This window comes from Cyprinodon tularosa, unplaced genomic scaffold, assembly GCF_016077235.1.
Source record: "Cyprinodon tularosa strain WSP-4 unplaced genomic scaffold, ASM1607723v1 ctg177, whole genome shotgun sequence".
Lineage (NCBI taxonomy): Eukaryota > Metazoa > Chordata > Actinopteri > Cyprinodontiformes > Cyprinodontidae > Cyprinodon > Cyprinodon tularosa.
Genome location: NW_024038589.1, coordinates 733,759 through 738,969, shown reverse-complemented (window position 1 = coordinate 738,969; position 5,211 = coordinate 733,759). Strand labels below are relative to the sequence as shown.

At 49.6% G+C, this 5,211-nt stretch overlaps 1 pseudogene; it reads right to left on the bottom strand.

The window, feature by feature from the left end:
- Nucleotides 1-373: 373 nt before the first annotated feature.
- Nucleotides 374-1,167, bottom strand: LOC119781439 (annotated as a pseudogene).
- Nucleotides 1,168-5,211: the final 4,044 nt, after the last annotated feature.

The window sequence follows — 5,211 nt, the reverse complement described above, 5'->3', positions numbered from 1 at the left end:
CCGCGTGTGGTCCCAGCAGGGCTGTCAGTGGTTTGTGGTCAGTTAGAAGCGTAAATCTCCTTCCAAAAAGGTACTGGTGGAATTTCCTTATTCCAAACACGATGCTCAGGGCCTCCCGCTCAGTCTGCGCATAATTACATTCAGCTTTGTTTAGGGTCTTAGGGGTGAAAGCGATGGGTTTATCCGTGCCGTCCGGCATGATGTGAGAGACCACCGTCCCAACTCCATAGGGGGATGCGTCGCAGGCCAACTGAAGTGGCAGTGCTGGGTTGAAATGGGTAAGCACCTCAGAGTTCAGCAGGGCTTTCTTTGAGCTGGTGAAAGCTATCTGGCAAGCCTCTGACCACTCCCATTTCTTTCTGTGCCTCAGTAGCTAGTGGAGGGGCTTCAATAAGGTGGAGAGATTGGGAAGGAATCGACCATAGTAGTTCAGGAGACCCAGGTAAGAGCGTAACTGGTTGATGTTTTGTGGTCCAAAATGGCTTTGGTCTTGGAGGGAGCCTTGTGTAGACCTTTATCATCGATCACGTGACCAAGGTACTCAATGGAGGACTCACATTTCTCCTTGCGGACTTTCAGTCCGTGTTCCCTCAGCCTCTGTAGTGTTATGTCCAGGTTGTGGAGGTGGTGAGCGTTGTCCCTCCCCGTTAAGAGGATATCGTCCAAGTAGCACTGCACCCCTGGGAGACCCACCAGAATCTGATCTATGGCCTTTTGGAAGAGTGCAGGGGCCGATGTTATGCCAAAAGCCAAACGGCGGTACCGAAAAAGGCCCTTGTGTGTGACTGTCAGTAACCCTTTGGACTCGGGGTCCACCGGCATCTGTAGGTAGGCCTGGTTCAGGTCAATTTTACTAAACCGTTTGCCATTCGCTAGATCTGCAAACAGGTCTTCAATGAGGGGCATCAGATAGTGTTCATTTTGCAAGGCTGGGTTAACAGCCACTTTGAAGTCGCCGCAAATTCGTAGACTGACGTTTTTCTTAAGGACAGGCACAATTGGGGTAGCCCAGTCACTGACAAGCACAGGTTTGAGCACTCCACTATTCACCAGATTGTCCAGCTCTTTTTCTACTTTCGGACGCAGTGAGTATGGAACCGGCCTTGCCTTGATGAATCTGGGGATGCTGCCTGGTTTTAGGGTCAACTTTGCAGTGATGCTTTTCATATGTCCTAATCCCTCAGTGAAAAGTTTGCCGTGTTACTTTAAGATAGCTTCTAGGGCGGTCTCTCCTTGACTAAGCATGCGGACAGTAGGCCAGTCAATCCGCACTTTATCCATCCATGAGCGGCCTAGCAGGGATGGGTAGTTGCCCCGAACAACGTATAGGGGCAGCTTTAAGCATTGTCCATTTAGCTCCACCTTAACATTGACCAGGCCCTTGACAGCCACTGTCTCCCCTGTGTAGGTCTTCAGCACCACCCGTGCTTGTTGGATAGGTAAGTGGTGTAAGTGTTCTTTGTACACTGTCTCTAAAACTAGCGACACTGCTGCCCCAGTGTCAATTTCCATCCGTACTGGTTTACCTTCCAACAAGGGTGTTGTCCAGTAGCTATCAGACCCTCCAGCTAGCGACAGAATGTGGAGGGGCACCTCCTCATCATCTGTAGATTCGCTGGTGTCAATTTCCTTTTTCATCACATGCACCGTTTTTTTATGTGTAGCGGCTCTCTTGCTTTTGTCTGTGCTTCTATATGTTGAACTAGTCCCTTTTTTCTTACTGCGACAAGCCTTTTCAATGTGACCTTTTTTTCCCACAGGCATGGCAGTCTAGTTCCATACCCCTTGCACTCAGCTGCCATGTGGCCTGTTTGGCCACAGCTATAACATGTCCTCGTTGGCGTGCTGTCCTCTGCCCCAGCGATCTTCAGCACTTTAGCTGTGGATGCACTCAGCTGATGTGCCTCCTTTGCAGCCAATTCCATTGACACACTGATTTCAATGGCTTTATTCAGAGTTAATTTGTCCTCAGTCAGCAGTTTTCTCTGAGCGGCCTCGCTGCACAGCCCACAAACCAGCCGGTCACATATTGCATCCTTAAGCTTGTCTTCTGAAAATTCACAGTGCTCTGCTAATTTCCTTAGCGCAGCTACAAACATCGTCACTGTGAGAAATGGTCAGTGTTTTAACAATAACGTACAAAGCTTAGGTTCAAGTTTTATATATATATATATATATATATATATATATATATATATATATAGAGAGAGAGAGAGAGAGAGAGAGAACAGATAGATGAGCAAATTGAGGGATTTAGGGGTCAGGGCGGACGTTCGGACACAGCTGTCATGATTTAACTAAGGTCTGACCCAAAAATGCAGAAATCATAATAGAGAGACACAGATAAAAAGTGCAACGGGTTTTATTGAAGAGGTTAAGCTCGGTGAAGAGTCTCTCGGTAGTCTGCTCAGCCGGAACTGGAAGGCGAGGGGAAGACAGACTGTTAGTTCAGGCTCAATGGGAATTTTGATTCGTTGATCTTGAAGGAGAGGATCTGTTTTTTGACTCACGTTTCCAGAGAAGTGAAGGATCCTTGACTCCAATCTGTGTGTTGGTTTTCCAGAGTATGTCTGATTCGGTGGAGGGCGGAACAGGGTTTACCCAGAACTTGGACGGTGTAGATGGACACCGTCCATCTACACCGTCACTGATTGCCACTCAGATTTCCTACTGTACTTGAACGGGTCGTGGTGAAGATGATTCCCTTGCTCAGAGAGTAATTTCAACGTCCTCAAAAGGAGACTCTATCCAAACATCCTGTTTGAATCCCTCGCTCAGTTTAAGACTCAGTTGATCCCTCCTTGGAGAGGAGGTCCGAAAAGGTCCAGTTTGCAGGATGACTTCCTGCCGAGAGGCAAAGACAAAAACAAAGTTAAATCTCAGGGAGACAAGAACTCAGTCTTACTCAATGAAAACTCAGCTTGGCTAGAGTACCAAAAACTGGCAAACACTCTGGCGTCGAGGTAGTGGCAACCAGCAGCTTAAGAGCACTCCGATAATGAGGTAACCGTCAGCAGGTGTGTGAGGAGGTGGACCGGAACCAGGCACCTCCTGCTGGTGGAAGGGAGAACAACACAAAAGACAAACCCACCGACTGGAGTCCTGACAACAGCCACTTTTTGTGCACAAGCTTCTTTTTTCTGGTGTTATTTTCTGTCTGCAGAGCTTGTGGTTGCATTTGGAGGTCAAGGCAAGGCAAGGCAAGGCAATTTTTTTTGTATAGCACAATTCAGTACAAAGACAATGCAAAGTGCTTTAAATGATCAAAATACAGGAAGATAAAACAGAATCAAAGCAAGTAGGAAAAAAATAAAATAAATAAAATAAAAAATTCAGAAACAAAAAAGAATATTAAAAACAGTTGGACTTAAAAAAATATGTTTTAGTTGAACTGTTTAACAGTCGAAGGCAATCCTAAACAAATGTGTTTTTAGTCTTGATTTAAAGGAACTCAGGCTTTCTGCACTTTTACAGTTTTCTGGAAGTTTTTTCCAGATAAAAGTGGAGCATAGGAACTAAATGCTGCTTCTCCATGTTTAGTTCTGGTTCTAGGTATGCAGAGCAGGCTGGAGCCAGAAGACCTGAGTGGTCTGGAGGGTTGATAAACTGATAGCAAGTCTGTGATGTATTTAGGTGCTAAGCCATTCAGAGATTTATAAACTAACAGAAGTATTTTAAAGTCTATTCTCTGAGATACAGGGAGCCAGTCTACTTTCTAAGTCTTAGTGTGGACACGGGCAGCAGCGTTCTGGATCAGCTACAGCTGTCTGATCCACTTTTTAGGCAGACCTGTGAAAACTGTCATGATGGGTTATGGAATCTAGCCCATATGCAGAACAACTCGGAGGCAGGGAAAAAAGTTCAAAGGTTTATTTACAAAGATGTATATTAATGAGTACAGGTCCCAGGTTAGGGGGACTGGTCAGGAATTGGTTCACCGCTGATCTAGAGAGGAGCAGAGCTGCAGAGAGGGGGGAACCTTGTGGGTCCAGCATCAGTTGACAGGCCGAGGGCTGAGGGCTAGCAGAGCTGAGTGCAGGCAGGAGGAGAACTGACAACTTGCCAGAGGCGGTCTGAGTGCCGGCAGGCAGGTTCCTGGTTGAGAACAGAGTGCAGGCAGGAGGAGAGCTGAGAGCTGGGCAGAGGCAAGCTGAGTGCTGGCGGGCAGGTTCCAGGTTGGGAACACAGTGCAGGCAGGAGGAGAGCTGAGGGCTGGGCAGAGGCAGTCTGAGTGCTGGCGGGCAGGTTCCAGGTTGGGAACACAGTGCAGGCAGGAGGAGAGCTGAGAGCTGGGCAGAGGCAGTCTGAGTGCTGGCGGGCAGGTTCCAGGTTGGGAACACAGTGCAGGCAGGAGGAGAGCTAAGGGCTGGGCAGAGGCAGTCTGAGTGCTGGCGGGCAGGTTCCAGGTTGGGAACACAGTGCAGGCAGGAGGAGAGCTGAGAGCTAGGCTGAGGCAGTCTGAGTGCTGGCGGGCAGGTTCCAGGTTGGGAACACAGTGCAGGCAGGAGGAGAGCTGGGCAGAGGCAGTCTGAGTGCTGGCGGGCAGGTTCCAGGTTGGGAACACAGTGCAGGCAGGAGGAGAACTGAGAGCTAGGCTGAGGCAGTCTGAGTGCTGGCGGGCAGGTTCCTGGTTGGGAACACAGTGCAGGCAGGAGGAGAGCTGAGAGCTAGGCTGAGGCAGTCTGAGTGCTGGCGGGCAGGTTCCAGGTTGGGAACACAGTGCAGGCAGGAGGAGAGCTGAGAGCTGGGCTGAGGCAGTCTGAGTGCTGGCGGGCAGGTTCCAGGTTGGGAACACAGTGCAGGCAGGAGGAGAGCTGAGAGCTAGGCAGAGGCAGTCTGAGTGCTGGTGGGCAGGTTCCAGGTTGGGAACACAGTGCAGGCAGGAGGAGAGCTGAGAGCTGGGCAGAGGCAGTCTGAGTGCAGGTAGGCAGATTCCAGCTTTCTCTCTCTCTCTCTAGAGAGAGCTGGGTTGAGACGGTCAGAGTGCAGGCTGGCAGACTCCAGGTTTTGCTCTCTCTCTCTCTCCTGAGAGCTGGGTTGAGACGGTCAGAGTGCAGGGCTTACTGTGTGCTTGCAGGCAGATCACAGACAGAGTCTCTCTCCTAATTTTCCTCTGAGGGCGGGCAGGCAGATGCTGACAGAGGAAGCCCTCCAGAGTTCAACAGAGAGCAGACAGACAGATCACCGGCAGAGAAACTCTCCAGAGTTTCA